Genomic DNA, 18,843 nt, shown 5'->3' with positions numbered 1-18,843 from the left:
TAGCTTGTCTCAATTGACTAACTACGTGATCATAATTATCTTTTAGCGACGGTATATCTTGTCCCAAATAGACTAACTACCTGGTCATAATTATCTTTTAGCGATGATATATCTCATCCCAAATAGACTAACTACTTGGTCATAATTATCTTTTAGCGATGATATATCTCGTCTCAGATAGACTAATTACCCAGTCCTAAATTATCTTTTAGGGACGAAAAATACTTGGTCATAAATTAATCTTTAGTGATGAGCAAAACTCGTTTCCTAGATCAACCTTTAAGGATGAGAAACAGTCGTAGAAAAACTTTTAACGGTGAGTGATATTCTAGTCCTAGATCAACCTTTAAAGATGAGCAATACCTCTAGTCAAAGATAAACATTGAAAGACGAGCAAAATTTCTAGTCTCTAATTAACCACAAATGAGGCTAATATATATAACAAAATAATAAATTTCATCAATTTATATCAAATTGCTATCGAGAATCTTGATACAAATACACGATATGATTAGAGACCAAAAAACTTAGTTAACATCCCATGATATTAGTTTCCTTGAATTAACCATTCACAATTATAATGGGCGAATTTCGATCCAGAATTCCAAACTAGTCGTGCTATACTGCTGTCTTTCTGGCTCAAAACTTTTGTAAATGAGGTATCTGTGGAATCCAAGGTCACAGCAACATCAGGAATCTATAGAGATCTATGCCAAGAAGTGGTGGCTATATATTCTGCCTTCACATTTTGAATAGAATCACTCTTATCTACATAACGGTCAAGCCAATAGCTAGAGTGTAACAAAGTCGCCAACTTTTGAACTAACCAAACAACGTTCTAGAGTACTCCAAGATATGAATTATCATATAGTCCTACTTTCAGCTTCACATGATATGCTTCCATTGCATCAGATGTTTTCTGGCTCGCAAGAGGTAACGTCCTCATTGTAGTAAGCCATATTTATGTTCTATGAAAAGGATAAATGTTACAGTGCAAAAACTGGAAAAAGATAGAAAAAAATTATGAACAAATGCTTTTATATAGTAAGGTGAAATAAACTAAAATTAAAAAATATATACATGTAAGTAATGGAGTGCATACACATATTAGAATTATATTGTATGACAGATTATGTTCTTTATCTTCTTTCTTTATGATGGAAAAGCTTTTTAATGTAACAAAAGTGGATAACAATCAAATAGATGATCTGACCAACTTGAAGCACCCATGTGGCTTTTAAATACTACAAGAAGGTCATTTGATCAACAAAATCTTGAGAAAATTATTCTAAAGAAACAAAAAGATCAGTTTTATCCCAAATGATGTACACAATATTTCCTAGATGCTTAAATATCTCTCTTTGAATTCAATAGTACTATATTTCTTGATGATATTTTACAACCATGATCTACGAATCCTCCAAAGTGAAAATAGAACCGAACATGAAAATATCTCCTAATTAGTTATTGAACCGTGTGACTAACTAGACACAGACAAATGGCAGACTAGAAGAATTTTGCCTTATGGGGTCAATTTCAGCTGCAGCATCGTCGATTAGAAAACCGTTGATTGTCCATGTTAGATCAACCACATTGACATTATAATGTAGATCTTCCATCCATTAACTCACATCACTCTTATAAATTGTGTGGGTGATGATTCAAGTAATAGGAAGGGTATGTTGTCTTGAGTCAAACACAAGAAGTGTGCACAAAGGATACTGCCGATTTACACAAATGAAATTACAACTATGGAAGATGTCATCAAGGTTTAAAAGATGAGATACAATTGCTTCATTACCTACAGTTTCTTTATACCAAATGTTAAATCAGCTGCAATAAGACTATGATTCCTTAGATGAATCATTTGCTGCAACTGTCATTCAGTTTGGATACCTAAGATGAATGGATCATTTTCTCATGAATCTTGATAAAAGAAAAAGACTTCTTATTGCACTGGACCCATAATATTATGCTATATTGATTAGCTAGATCCAACTCATGAGTAGATCTTTTAATAATCATGCCAAGTTTGTGGACATACAGAGTAGCAAGGCTGTTCACTTTGACATCCGAACCACAATAGCATTGAATACCCTTTATATACTTTGCTAAACCATTCTCCTCGGGAATGCCAAGATAGATCATAGACATAGTTTGTTGTTGAATCTCATTGCAAATGTAAGGAATCTTTTTTGCACTAGGGCCAATATCATCTCTATTAAGTGACCCATGGCATACAGAACCAGATTTGTTAGGATGACGCCTATTGTTATATATAAGAAGTGTCAGAGAAGGGAGGGAATATAAATGCTTCACTATAAAATGGCATGTGTAGCCCCTCATGGACTGAGGTCTAGTAGCACGGTTTTGAGTGTTAAGTAGATATCATGTACTGGGTAAAATACGACCACCTTCTTCATAAATTTTTGGGCCAATGGAATACCAATACCTGAAATAACAACATGATAAGATATGAAGGAGAAACTCATAAAAAATTTCAGTTTTCACGTTCTTATTATACTAAATTTTATCAGAAAAGGTAATCAACTCCGCAATATTCTGTATTAAGAGTCAATCATTACGATGTCGAAATCTCATGACTTCTCAAACAGTTAGAAATCGGTGTTACTCCCTTATTCCCATGATTTTTTCTATTAAAATTCAAATGAAATTTCACTAAAGCGGGTGTTTATATATTTTTATTTTGTAGAAAGTTAGAAACCTTCTCACGATAGTACATATTATGATTTTTATTCTTTTTCAAAGAAAAATATATTCCAAAGATGACTTTAATCTAGTCTTGACTTTCGAAAGTAAAATCTTGATAAACATATATGGACAAAGGAGTAACATATTGGTTGAAATAGTTAGTATTCCAAGGGAATAAATAGCAATGGTTATGAAGCAATAAACAAGTAGAGCATAAAAAGTGCAAAAAACTTGAAGTTGCAAAAAGCTCAAATTTGTTCCTTGTGAAAAAATTGGGACAAAGAGAGAGAGGAAAGGAGGGACAAAAGGAAGAAAGAAGGGAGGGAGGGAAGGAAGTAGCTACAAAGGAGACGAGGAAAAAACTACAGAAATCAAAGGTCTAAAATATCTTGGGAGAAATTTACAATTTTGAGTAAGTTGTAGAAGCCTTTCAATTCATTATACGATTTTATTTATTTTCAAACATAAAACATACTGGAATGCAGACAGAGAAAGAAACATATACACAGACCAAACTTCAGCAAAATAAATATACATTTAGGAAATTGTAAAAGTAGTTGTGACTAACAAAGCCAGGTTGTTAAGTACTAATACATAAGAACAAAATTCCTATAAATAAGACATTGATTAAGCAAGTGATAGGATGCACAACATAGCTAATGCAACTCCTTTTGAGCTCTATAAAAGTCATGAAATTTCTTATTTACTAAGTCATCTAGAGCAGAATAATTATTTTATTTTGTTTTTATAATCAAGAAACTTACAAACTAGATCATCTATCTTTTGAGGTAGATTTCACATGGTTGAACCTGACTTGCTTTCCAATGGTAGTAATCTTATTTTTATTGATCAGTTGCAAATGGAATATTCTCCCTGTGAATGTAAAAAAGAAAAAGGATGCTCTGTTACATGCTAAGTTAAGTTAGATCCTCTACATTTAGATTTATTTTTTGTAAAGATTAAGTCCTGAGTCAATCCACCAACAGATCAAATAATCAAAAATTCAAATGAGTACATAACTTATTTTCTATAGAAATATTTAAAGAAAAGAGGTCAGCATGAACTATATTAATCATTAAAAAAAAAGGGAAGAATATATAGAATGATATATCATAAAATGGTTGAAGCGCTTACCTCCCGTATTTCAAATACTCATCAAGTTTATACTCCCTTAAACTGCCTTTACTTCTTTTCCTTCCCCTCTCAATCTGAAACCTTGTTGGGAATTCAACATTTCAAGACTCTCCAATGATTAAAATATCAAGTCAATCATAAGGAATAAGGGCAACATAATCATGATGTTCTTTATTTTTAAACTTGGTCCAACTCAAATCAGACGCTACGAAGTCTTCACCAGGTGTACCCATTTGCAAAACCGAAGCTAAAAATGAACCATCACAAGCATCTTATACATATATTAAACATTTAGACATATGAAACTAGTTGACAATTCAAATGCCTACTTGGATTGTCCAAGTACTTAACCACTAACCCCATTGTTAACTAAATTTTCATCAGGTATAACATATAGCCGGTCGCTTTTCTTACTACCTTAATAGTTTAATACTCTCTAGTCCTACCATCTCATTCAAAAACATACTTTTGTTTTGGTCTTTTATAAATAAATGTTGACCTTTTTCTTTAAATGGGTGACTTTTTTTGCACACCAACTCCTCAACTGAAAATTAAAAGTAGTTTATGTTGTTACAAAAATGAAATAACTTTCAGCTAATTACTACTTTTTTTGTCATTTAGAGCTACTTCCTACATCCCATAAATCATCCACCTTGGACTCTCCAATGATTAGTAATCTATTTTAATGAGATTTTATACTGAATGTAGTCAAAATTTGTTTACAATATTAAGTTGAGTTGTGAACAAATGTTGTCTAATTATTCGAAGTAATAGGTCATTGTAGGAAAGATGTCAAGGGTAAATTGAATAGCATAAAATAAGTATGTGTTAGTTTATTTTCATATAAATTATTGGAGTACACCAGAAGAAGGTCAATGAAATTAGTAGGGAGATTAATATTCTATACTCAATAGAAAAATAATCTTATGTAAAAGTGATATAACTAAGTGATTACTATATTCTGGAAAAGTATTTCATTCAAGCTTCACCTTATTATACTAAACCCCACCTCCCTCAGGATTATGGTGAGGAAAGAAGGATAAGGTATAAGCAAAATAATTTTAAAGAATATACCCAAAAGACATCCATATAAGATCTGAACCTTCAAATTCAAACAATGAGAAAAAAAGGCAGAACTTAGGATTGTCAGCATTTTTCTCAAGTGGACAGATAGTAACTTTAATTTGCAATAAAAACTAGTTTAAGGAAAGATAGTATTATGTTCTTACAAAGATTAGCAACATATATTAGCTTTAAAAAAACAAAGCACACTCTAATTGCATATGAACCAACTTGACTTCAACTGTAAAACATACTTTTCAGATAGGATTAGATGCTTAGTCTCAATTCAAAGATATACCTTATCCAACAAACTAATGATTGCATACATAGTTTAACAGATTCAAGAGCGGAAGAATAGATCAACAAAACAAAATTGAAATAGAAATTTAACAACATACATAGTTCTACAAATAATCAAAAGATTAAAATTGAAATAAAAATTGAACACTGAGCAAGTTCATGTAAAACAGGTGGTTGCTATGGAACATAGACTTTATGGCCAATATGTTCAGCTTCATTTTTAGTTGAAATAGATTTCCATTGCTTTGATAATTTACTAGACGAATGGAACAAAGAACTTAGGGCTTTTAATTTTGAATTAGCCATTAGCAACTGATGTTTTGGTGAATAAAAAGCTTTACTCTTGTCTTTACAGAGAGATGAGAAATCATACCTATAATGAAAGTTATGAATGGAAATAAGAGAGATTTAGGAATGCAGAGATATTGGACATAACTTATGAATGTCAATGTATGTTCTCAACCCCTAAAGTACATACAAATAAAATTAATTTAAAAGCGATTTCACTTTTGTCAATAAATAAGGAATTCAATTAGCACGATGCTTCATTCTTCCCATGAAAATTTCATCCCTAATTCTATACTTCTCTTTTATGAAATGTACTATGATATCCATTTAATATTCTTTCCACTACCATCCATCACTTCTGCTGATTTCACCAAAAAAATAAAAAAAGTAGGAGCACCATACTTATCAGTAATCGAGTTCTAATATCAGGTTATAGGTTTGATTGGCCTACTGAAGATTGTATAGTTCAAGTAAGATAAATAGAATGAAGATGTTACCAAGTGAAATAGGACGAAGGGTTGCCAATGATTGAGCAAGAAGCGACGTCTCTGCCGGAATTGAACAAGCTTGATTGAATCTCTATTGGCAGCGTTTAATGCGAAAATTGTCAATGGAAATTTTGAGAAACAATAGATAGGGCATTATATTGGAGAATACAAAGAGTTTTTTAATTTTTGGCGCCTTAAGTTTGAGTAGAATATGTTATTTTTATTAAAATTTTTTTAATATTATAATAATTTGGCAGTACTTCTATTAATAGGGACCAATTAATAATTTTCTAAGGACCAAATTTTATTTCTTCCCCAAAAAATACGTAATTTGGGATCAGAATTTAATCTCGTCCTAATAAGTATACTTTTAGAGACAAAATTATTGACTCGCCCCTGAATGTTGGTCTTAAATAGACTTTTTTCTTGTAGTGTTTAAAGGTATCAAAAGATCAAATCCACTAAATAAATCCGACCATATAAGACTATTGTACCCAAAACTAGAGGATGGATTCTCAAAAGTTACTTAGACGAAAAAGTTATACAATCATGTTATGATTTGTAATGACTCGAATTTTGATGAATTGTGTAAAAATATGTGTTTCTGTGTGATTTGCTGTTTTACCGCTACCCATGATTGTGTTGTGGTGTTTCTAGGCTATGGGGATGATTGGCATGGTTCTTGATGCATTTTGGTATGTTTTATGCTATATTGTAGTTTTTGTTGGATTCAGGAGCCTTATAGTTGACGTCAATTAACATCTTTGTATCTATACATTGTATAATAAAACAAACTACACCAACAGATCCAGAACATTAATTTTAGGGTGGTAACATGGTTGGTGTAGTTTTATGGCTTTTAAATCTCATTTTGACCCTCGATTTAGAAAGTTGTGATTTTAGAGTTATGGGTTCAACTTTGTGAAAATTATATCTTTTTCAAAAATTTGATATTTCCATTGAGTCCAGGTCATCAAATTGAATAGGGTAGCATAATTAATTTGCGTTCATGATATCTTGGGTGAATCCTGAGGGGCCTGCAGAGACATGGAATTTCACCAAGCCCCCAGCAGGTACACCCATGATCGTAAGGCAACTGCCATGATCACAATTGAGTGTGTAGTCTATGTGCCACAATTATGACACCTGGTCCACAATTCAATGGCCACTTCAGCCAGGTATCATAATTTTGACACTTGGTCTGCAATCCCGATGCTTGGGTATATAAATACCCATGTTTTGTAATTTTAACTAATTTTGAGACTTGGAACTTAGAATTTCGTAATTTTGAGCAACTTTCTCCAATTATAAGCTTAGGTAAGCTCCATAACTCCTATTTCAATTAATTTCTTCAATCTGTATCATCTCACTACTGGAAAAAGAGGTTATGGTGATGGTTCTCATACTGTCCTCATAGACAGCACAATCATCCCCATAGATATCTCGCGACTGTTGCCATACCCGATACGAATGAAGGCATTACATTTGAACAAATACGGCGGTTTCTTAAGATAGTTACAAAAATCATTGCTATATCAAGACCTTTAGTAACGATTATCATATTGACTATATGGAGAAGGTTAACAAGCTGTTAGGATGGTTTTAAACCGTACCTATATATATGTTACAATATGATGTTGTGATGGTTATTAGTCTATTCAGACGGCCGCTAACCATCCCTATATATATGCTATTGTGACTGTTTTTGATATGTTGGGATGGCATCATTAATGGGATAATTGTATAATCTATTGTGACGGTTGTATATATGTACTAATAGGACAGTTATACATGCAACGGTTAATTTTATGCTATTAGGACAATTATTTTAGCCTTTTAGGATAGTTATTTTAGGCTATTAGGATAATTATTATTAGAATATTCAACAATACTATATATTATGCCATTACAATGATTTTATAAAGCTACCATAACACATAAAATGTACATATATACTAATCATCAAGAGTATCAGTAACTATTAATTCCAAAATTGTCAACCAATAAGAAACCAAATATTTTTTGACCATTCAAAAAAATTTAAACATATCCAAGTTTTGAATGTTTAAAATTAAAAGATGTTTGAAACTACTTAGTAAAATCTTCCAATAGCTAGTGTAACATGAAGCCAATGTGATCGATCTCTTAGGTCAGGTCTAGTTCATCAATTTTGTTCCCGTCATATTCTATGTCATTATCACCTACAACAATAAGAAAAAATAAATTAAAGTCAAGAAACAAACTAAACAACAAAAACAACATATCCTGTATTGAGATCAAGCATACCCAGTACATACCCCAACCAAAGTTGGAAAATATCAAGCATAGTAACTTCTAACTTCACCCCATCCAAAGTTGGAAAAGATCAAGCATAGTAACTTCTAACTTCTAACTTAAAAAAATGCAAATTGTCCACTTTGTAGAACCAACAACTCATCAAATAAATTCCCAATTAGCTCTATCCCTCAAGATATTCTCAATGAAAACTTCACAGAAATAGATGAAGATTATGATTTTATAGAAATAGCAGAAAATAGTCCAAATCTTGCATAGTATTTATGGTTGTAGACAACTGGTTGGTCTAATGTGAAACTTTGACCAAATCTGTGCACACATCCATATCCATGGATACTAACTAAACTGTTAAATATATGTATGTATAAGGTTCACAAGTCGGGATTATCATGTCAGGATGATAATATTCCGTCTTCTAATTATCAAAAAAATTATCTCACCTTCCAGTCAGATTCTATGTGGTTATATTCTAATGCCAATGCATGTGGTGTACTACAATTAAATTGTAAAGGTGAGCATTGCTAGTTTTAGTCACCATCTTATTCTCCATTAACTTCCCTCATTTTAGCTATCATGACTATGACAGCTAGAACATTTGGTCTCCAAACTAGTATACTATGAACTAGGGAAAAAACTAGATTGAGTACCTGTACCAATTTTCATTCATAAGATTATTAGAACAAGTATCAGTTTTCTAGTATGCATCTGTTTGTTTTGGATGGTATTTTGTTATGGTTTATCATTCTTCTTATGTATAACTTATTGAAACAACAGAAGGTGCAACAACCAACACCTGTAACTATTACTTTACGTGATCAACTATTATTTCAAATATATTAATCCCACACTTTAATATTTCCTAGTTTTCATGTTAGTTATAGAAATTCATCTAATTTAAGATGAAAATGGTATATTATCAAGGTAGACCAATGAAAAACAATCAACTAATTAGGAGCGGGGTTCAATATTCCTTAAATTTTAATGCACATTTCTACAGAAGATTGAAATACATAGAACTAACACACACAGGTTACACAGATACATTTAAATAACTGTCAAGTCTATAGTGCCCCACTAGCCCCAAAATTGTGTTTAAAGGTAAAAAACAAGGGGTGGGAGGGTGGTAAAGAGTTATTTTATCATATGAGCTTGATCACTATTTGACTCTAACATAAAGATATAAGACATGAACATTATTGGAAGGACACCTCAACTTCCAAGGTAAACATCTAAAAGGATTCAATCAATTCAAAGTTGACCCTTTAGTTAAATAGCTAACTGGATATTGTAAAACTTAGACACTGAATATTTGATCGTGATATCATATGGAGGCCGACGTACTATATTTACATTGCTTTATTAGCCAAAGCTCCTTAAGTAGGGAATGTACTACTGTATTATAAATAACACAATACAATATACCTCTGTACAGAAGTACTTGAAATTGTTGATTCAACAGATGTAGAAGTCTGGAAAGCCTTTTATGCTCTATTGACATTTTGGTTAACTTTATTAACTAGCACAGCGTAGAATTCTCGAACAAGTCCTGCATCTAGAGATAATTTACCATCAAATTTTTTACCTTAACATACATCATGGAGCAAAGTCAAACAACTATGAAGTATGTTGTAGCATCACCACAAATTCACTGAAGTGTTATAGTTATCATTAGTGCTATTGTCAAAAGACACAGTTGAGGAATGCTTAAGCCAAACAAGAAAATCCAGCTAAAAAAGTGGTATTTAATTGTTTAAGAAATATCATGGAAAATATATTAGATGAAATAAAAATAAATATGTTTTCAACTAAGAAAAAATTTAAAGTTCCTCAACCAGACAGAAAGTCTTAATTAAGAACTTCAAACCACATTCCTGCATTTGCTCTTCATTGGCATGATTTTTACTTCTTATATGTTATTTCACATAAGTACTATTTAATTTTACTGGGAAAAGAGAAATAGAATGGTTTTACTTCATACATATTTCAACTAAACTAAATTACAGATCTTTTATCTTTGTCCATACATTTTGTATTTCTATCTACAGTCTTTTTCTTTTGGCATTATACTTACATATACACATACACAAAAAAAAATGCTTCTCAATTTCTTTACTAGTGTGCAAGCTTCAATTAAGCTCTTCACCAGACTGACATAACTTTTCTGCACTACTAGCTTTTGATAATAATAACTAGTGGTGTTTTTTGGGGAGATACGTATCAATGGATGGTATTTTTTAGAGAACTTAATATTCAGTAAAAAATTAAGGAAAGTACAAGAGTCAACTTTATGATTAGAACACCGAGGGACTGGGTTTTTTAATGAAGTATTGTACCCTATTACTTATTTTTTAATAATTAGTATAATGAATGTACCCTGGTATTCACCATCTGGGAGTAGTTCATGAATACAAGTCTTACTTACTTATCAAAAAGAGTTGAATACACAGTAGGGCTATGTAGGGTACTAACAATATAGAGCACACATGATAGAAGCATATTATATATAGATACATATGAACTAACATCATAGAAGGTTAGTATTCAACTGACATAAATACCTATTTGACATGGTATGGCATTACAACAACATTCAATGTAAAAGTTGATTACCCTAAACAATTATCCATGTGAACATATAATATATTTTATTCTCTTTCTAGTTGCTTGAGGAAAGAGAATGATAAAAATTTCAATTAATAAAATCTTTATTCAAACCTTTGATACACAATTCAAATGAACTAAGAAAAAATCAGTCATCTATTACATATTGTCACTAAAAGCACTCACGACTGAGATTTGCAAAAGCCTTAATCCCAGCTCCAGAGATATATCTTATATGTACACCTGATTACTTCCTAAGCTCTAAAGAGAAGACATGGGTATTCCTACTAAGGGAGCTTTCTAATTACAATTGATGCACTTCGTATGCCTTTTTCTCCATGAAATAGATATGAATAGAACAACACTTACAAGCATCTAGAAGCTTTTGGATGTTTTAAAACACAGATGTCTCTGAAAAAGAGATCTCAACAACTAATGCATATATTCTAATTCTATTGCATTGCAAAAGACTCAATGACCTCCTCAACCAGCATGTCCCCATGAGATATATAGAACCTTAAGGTACTATTGAAATATAAGAAACATAGATAAGATCAAATTACCAGGTAAAGCAGCTCGATTATAGGTCTAACATACACATACACTCTCAGTCCACAATAATAAAATACACTTGAAGAATGTGGATTGTTTCTAACCCAAACCAACACACACACACACACTCAGTCAACAAGAATAAAATTCTCTTAAGGAAGGTTGATTCTTTCTAACGTAACCCAACACACACACACTCAGTCAACAAGAATAAAATACAGTTGATGAAGGTTGATTCTTTTTGACCCAACCCAACATACACACACTGAGTTAACAAGAACAAGATATACTTGAGGAAGGTTGATTCTTTTTGACCCAACCTAATACACACACACTCAATCAACAAGAATAAAATATGCTTAATGAAGGTTGATTCTTTCCAACCTAACCCAACATGCGAATACACACTCAGTCAGTAAGAACAAAATACATGATATAATAAGAAAATAGAGAGAATGAATTATAAGAAATTGAAAATAAAATTTACTTATTCTTGAGGGCAGCAATGGTTTGGCTTTGGCCTTTGGGTCTTGAGCAGTAGCCTCTTTCCTCGGCTCTTAAGCAGCTAGTAGTAGATTTAATTTGAGGTCCCTAGAGATATAATTAGGGCTATCTAATTAAATGAAGTCCCTAGAGAAAGAAAACTTATTTAGTTTTTTAAATAAAAATATCTAAAAAAATAGGTAAAATAAGTGTTGGACGAAAAATTCCCACCTAACGCCATATTTTAGATGATATAAAATATGGGATAGTTATATATCTATTATGATAAATATCTATTGGGAAATTTATAATATCTGTTACCAAAGATATAACTATTGGGATGGTGTAAGAGCTTATGCGATGATTTTTTTAATTACTATCCTAATAGATTTTATAACAATATGCGATGGTTACAACCATCACCATAGGTTATTTACACTAACGTTTATTTAACCATTGCTAATTAATTGTTTCCATAGCTTTCATTTCTAGTAGTGTCTATTCTTATTTTAAATTTGGATGAAAGTATGGAATTTGAGAATTTTGGCTCGTAAGGCCTAAAAATTGTATTTCTTAAATTTTAGCCCCAATTTCTACTAATTTTTGCTTGGATGAGTTTTCATTCTATAATTATAAGTTTTCTCTAAATTTTATCTTCAAAACAACTTCAATTCTCGATTTTAAAATTGATTTCGCGTAATGTTACCCGGTAAATCTTGAAAATAGCTTTTCCTTAATTTGGACCTCATTTTTTTATTCATTTTTGCTTGGACTTTCAGAAGTAGACTTCTAAAAATATGAGGAACATGTTTTTGAAATAAAGTTGTAATTTTTCTCCTCTTTTTTAAAAACCCAATTTGGGGGTCCATTTTGACCCCAACTTGATACTAGGCAATATGGGTATCGTTGGCATTTTTTATGCATAAATTATATGTTTTCATGTTTTATTTAATCCTAGAACTATTCGTGAGGAGTGAGGCTTTGGGATTGAAGGTTTTTGTTCTAGTTTTTGGCATTCGAGGTAGGTTATGTCGTAACTTATTTTAGAGTGGGTGGGGTAGTTAATTTTGATACAAAAGCATGTTAAGGCTGTGGGACTCATCATGGAAAATGGCTATCTTGTTGTGTTATGTTTGTGTGGGGGCCTATATGTGATGTATTTGGTAGTCTCGAGATATTATGTGCAATGTGTTATCGTATGGGGTCCTATACAGTATTGATAGCATATATGCATGAAAATAACTATATCTTTCTTTATGAAAAGCCTATTGTGGTGACAATAGTGTTTTGTGATGTGTTCATACTCTAATGGCATATGAAGATATTGGTTTTCATGGATGGGTGGAAATGTTAAATGGGTATTTGTAGCACTTGGTTGGTATATTGGATGGATATAGAAATACTCATTGTGGTTGGTTGTGAGCATTACATCCTCAAATTATGTACATTTATGAAATATTAGTACCACTACAAAAATGCAAGAAACACTTGTTTTTTCTGACAGAAAATGTGACATCTTATAAAAACCCTTCCCGAGGGATATGCCGGGGAGGGGATATGGATATGGATTGTATACTGATCGACAAAACCCCATTATTCCTATGTTGGTATGCTTTAGCTCCGTAGGTGTATACGAAGGTTGTGAGATATTGTCGAAGGTTATACAATGACCTCGTGCATTACATCATCATTATCCTCATTATTTTCATTGTCTTTACTTTATTATTCTCGCGACATTATTATATTTTCTGCTTGACTTGTTACCTATCCATTTGTTATATCTACCTTTATTTTTACTTGATATTCTTATATATGTTATGCTTTTGTCCTTTACTTACATGTTTTATAATGTATAATTGTGGTTATTTCTGTTGTTTGTTGCAATATATGTGATTATTATAGAACTGTAAGTGCAAGTGATATGGTCTATCATTTTATGAAATTGTCTAATTGCAGGTGACATGCCCTTAGTATGTATATTGTATGCTTTATTACGATCTTTGATCAGTCTCCCTATGATATCTAATTAGTATAAGTGGATCGTACTCACTCCTACTATGTCATTTTGTTGCAGATCCTAGTTCAAGAATGCCCTATATTGGTTGGTTTAGGTGATATTTTTAGCTTTATGAGGTAGAAATGGATTTTATGCATTTGGAGTCTACTACTATGTATCTCATTAGACTATGTATTTATTACTATTCAGAGATAGAGTTACTCCTATGTATTATGTTTCTAGAGTTATACAAGTAGTTCTTACACCGTTATATCAAGTTTCGGAAGTTATGACATTATTATTTATTCTTTTCTCCACTTTTATTATATTGTTATGGTTTAGCTTTGTTCTAGGAGCCTTAACTTAGGTTTTTAAAGTTTACTTCTCTTTTATGTCAGTTTGTAAGAAGGGCTTACTTCTCAAGGTTAACCGTGACAAGTGCCATTACAACCCTTTGATTTTTGGGTCATGATAAATTTGTATTAGAGAAAGGTTCATTGGTCTCAATAGTGTAAGAATGGGATATCTAATAGAGTCTTGCATATTGGTACATAGACGTTCGTATCTATCTTTGAGAGGTTATAGAATATTTGTAGGAATTTATCTTATTTTGTTCTTTATCGTGCAAATTTCTTTCATATATTATGTTCCGAGTCATAATTCACTCTTATCTGCACAGATGGTGATAACAAGATCTCTTGAGGTTAAAGATACAAAGCTTTCATTTGGGGAGAGAGCCTAGTGTAAAGGATGAGTTATAAGTAATGGACAAATTTAAGGTAGTGGATGGGCACTTGGATCTTTCCTATCTAGTAGTAATGTAAGGGACTTTCCTTGGCTCTCATATTGAACATGTAGGAGGTATGGGTCCTATTTAAGTTCCATCAAGTTATTTTATCTCAGTCTTGGAGAGGTTCTTAGTTTACTTTTTGACCTATTTGGAGGGTGATCCTTTGAGTATGCCTGGTGTTCCCCTAATTTTGAGTATTCTACCTCCATCTAGTTGCACCTACTTATACTTTTAGTACTCCTCAGACCTAGAGTGTTACTCTTCCTTTGGTGCTCATATGTATATATAGTGTTCTATATTTAAGAGTTCTGCCTTCATCTATATTACCTCCTAAGGTGGGATCTCACCCTACAGAATACACTATGCCTCTTCTTATTCCTTGTAAAGTTATTTCTTCTAAGGATCAGAAGAGAATTGATAGATTTACTTATTTGGGTCCTCCAAGATGCAATGATGTTATAAGAGAGGATGCCTATGATTTCTTGATTGATTGTTAAGAAAAGTTGCATAATTTAGGTTCACTTAAGCTATATGGGATTGTTTATACTACTTATCAGTTTAGAGATACTGCCAGAGATTGGTGGAGGTCACTTATTAGCTGTAGGCCTCTTGATTCTCCTAAGATGACATATGATGAGTTTGCCGAGGCATTTTTGGAGATATTTTTGCCTTATAATCTAAGGGATCTGATGAGAGATGAGTTTTATTACCTAGAGCATGGCTCCATGAATGTTCCAGGGTATGAGGCATGCTTTCATGCCTTAGCTAGATAATTTTATGCCAGCATTACCGCTAAGTATGAGAAGATTTAAAGTTTGTAAAGGGGTTGGATATTTCACCTTAGTTGGATGCATCTCAAATAGTTGTGTTTGGAGTATCTTTTAAGAGTATAGTGGAAAATGTTTAGATGAGTGAGGTTATTCTTTAAGAATCTCAGGGAGACACCAAAAAGGTATGCCTTTTTGGTGATTTTAGAGGTCAGACTTCTCAAGGAAGTGGTTTTAGAGGTTCTCGTAGGTATTATGGTAGGATAGTGCAGGCATCCTTATTGGGATCAGGTAGTGAATTCTTTGGTTTAGCAGTTCAGGGTGGTCGCCCGAGCCCAGTGATATCTTTTTCTATTTAGTTAGGTCATAGAGGTTGCTTTGTGTGTGATGAGATTAGCTATCTGGCCAAGGACTTCCCTCGCCATGTGACCAAAGCTACTCCTATTTCAATTATGAAAGGTATGGGTTCTATGAGAAGTACGAGAGGCAGAGGTAGCAGAGCCCGTGATGGTGGTCGCAGAGCAACTTAGCTAGTTGGTGGTCATGCTTTATGCTATGCTATAACTTCTAAACTAGAGTAGAGGCTTCTTATATAGTGATACAGGTATCATCCCCATTTCTTTTAGATATGCATTTATGTTATTTGATTTGGGATCTACTTTCTTCTATGTGTTTGCATATTTTGCTTTGGGTTTTGATTTTGCTAGTGAGCCTATTGCCGTTCCTATTCATGTATCTACCCCAATAGGAGATTCTTTAGTTGTGGAAAAGGTGTACTAATCCTAAATTTTGACTTTTGCTGGGTGTACGACTTGTATAGATTTTCTTATCTTAGATATGGTTGACTTTGATGTCATCGTGGGTATGGATTGGTTGGATCCTTACTATATTGTCCTAGATTATTATATTAAGACTATGACTCTAGCTTCATCTAGTATGATGAGGATAGCTTGGAAAGGTGTACTTCATTTAGGTCCTACGGGGGTTATATCTTATGTTTAGGATCATAGATTGGTTGAGAGAGGAGTTTTGTCTTACTGGGCTCATATTTGTTGATACTAGTGTTGTTTCACCTCCTTCTTTGGATTCTATTTATATTATCCTCGATCTTATGGATGTGTTCCCTAAATATTAGCCTGGTATGCCTCTGAATCATGATATTGATTTTGCTATTGATGTTGAACCAGACACCAAGCCCATTTCTATTCCTCATTATAGGATGGCCCCAACCAAGTTTAAAGAATAAAAGAATCAGCTACATGATTTATTGGATAAGGGATTTATTTTACTTAGTGTGTCACCATGGGGTATGCCTCTCTTGGTTGCGAAGAAGAATGATAGATCTATGTGGATGCATATTGATTAACGAAAGTTGAAAAAGGTGATAATTAATAATAAGTATCCTCATCTTTTTATTGATTATTTGTTCGATCAACTTCAGGGTATCGTAGTGTTTTTAAAGATTGATTTGAGATCTGGGTATCAAAAGTTGAGGATTAGAGCTTCAGATATTCTGAAGATAACCTATTTAGACTCGATATGGTCATTATAAGTTTTTGCTCATGTCCTTTGACTTGACCAATACCCTAGTCATGTTCATGGAGTTGATGAATCAGGTGTTTGATACGCCCAAATTACAACTCTCGTTAGAAAGTGTAAACGGTCGCTGTCAAATATAGAACCCAACTGGGTTGGGTGTCGAATCCCACAGGGAATACTATGATCACTAAGTATTGCAATTATTATTAGACTGTTGATCAAAGGTTCCAAGGTAAGGGGGGTTTGGGTTTAGGTGCACAATACTATTATCAGTGTAACGATGAGATGATCTATGTAATAATATTTGATCACAGAGAATGACAAGTTAGGGTTATGTCCACCTTGTAGCTTCTACTTCTCTATTAACTATGAGTAATACGGATTTTATACATGCATGCACTTATAGAGAGACGTATTCTAATTTTAAATCCAAGTGTTTTTCAACGATCAAGGATTTATTCACCTTAGTCCTTTCGAATCCAAAGTGTACAACAAATTGTACGAACTCTCAAAGAAGTTAATCCTGCTAGGGAATTAACATGTAAAATAGAGGTTGGAAACCCTATTTTCTTGTCACACTCTCTTTTCCAAATAGTAACTTTTCTATCAAATAAGTTATTGCTATAATGGCGCATTCCCTACGTTTGCAACCATGAGAATTCAATCAAAATGAAGAGAGTAATGATATAAGTGGATTAACACATCATAAATTCGAAAACCCATAGCAATAGAGAGTATACTACAAGTTTTCCATAACCCTAACAAATAAACTTAGCTACTCATGAATAAAATAGAAATCAAACTAGAAATATTCATCATACCAAAACTTAGAATGATCTTGGTGATAAAGATGACTAGCGTAAATAAGAGAGAAACACGTTTTCTCTCTCTGTCCTCAAGCTAAGCCGCTTCTCTTGTTTTCAAAAATAATACCTGAATGTCCAAATCCCTAAAAATTCAGCAATAATGCTTTTAATAACATCCTTCTCTAATAAATTGCTACTACATCCTTAACTATTTAAAAATATTGAGTTTGCCTGGGAAAAAGTTCCCATGCATCAGATTCAGTCCAAGAGCTGCTTTCCTTTTTATGTGAAGTTTTCCTTTGCTGTCCACAGGTCCCCAAAGTGCTGTAATCTTCCTCATTAGTACCTAAAAAGCATGCTAATCACATAGGTCAGCTCACTTAACTAAAAATAGACTAAAAGTGCAGGAATTATGTATTTTATCCTCAAAACTTAGCTAAAACATGGGTAAGTTATGGTGCTTAGACGTATAGATATGGCCAACATCAGGTTTTTAACCATATCTCGATTATTTTGTTATTGTATTTACAAATGATATCCTGGTTTATTCTAAGAGTAAGCTCAATTATGAAGAGCATTTGCAGATTGTGCAGAGGGACGAGCAGTTTTATGCCATGTTCTCCAAGTGTGAATTTTTGTTGGTGTTTCTTTGTTTCTTGGGTCATATGGTGACTAAAGAGGGTACTATGAATGATCCAGCCAAGATAGCATTTGTTCGTGATCGGGATACTCCAATGTTTTGTAAGCTCAGGTTATCGGCCTACTTTGTCCACTAAGATTTGGAGTTTTGTTAGCTTGGTAGGTTTTTATTGGTGTTTCGTTGAGTATTTTTTATCCATTGTAGCTCCGTTGACTAAGTTGAGTTAGGAAAAGATTTCATTTCATTGGTCTGATGCATGTGAGGTAAGCTTTCAAAAGGTTAAGGATTTGTTGACTTCAGCTCTTATCTTTACTTTGCCCAAGGAGGATATGGGTTTTACCATCTTTTTGTGATACTTCGTGTTGGGTTAGGTTCTGTGTTTATGTAGAA

At 32.8% G+C, this 18,843-nt stretch overlaps 1 pseudogene; it reads right to left on the bottom strand.

Moving 5' to 3' along the window:
• Positions 1-401: 401 nt before the first annotated feature.
• LOC124885253 overlaps positions 402-18,843 on the bottom strand; it is a 91,742-nt pseudogene continuing 73,300 nt past the window's right edge.

Source organism: Capsicum annuum, unplaced genomic scaffold (assembly GCF_002878395.1).
Source record: "Capsicum annuum cultivar UCD-10X-F1 unplaced genomic scaffold, UCD10Xv1.1 ctg81636, whole genome shotgun sequence".
NCBI classification, from domain to species: domain Eukaryota; kingdom Viridiplantae; phylum Streptophyta; class Magnoliopsida; order Solanales; family Solanaceae; genus Capsicum; species Capsicum annuum.
This window is presented reverse-complemented; position numbering and strand designations above follow the sequence as displayed.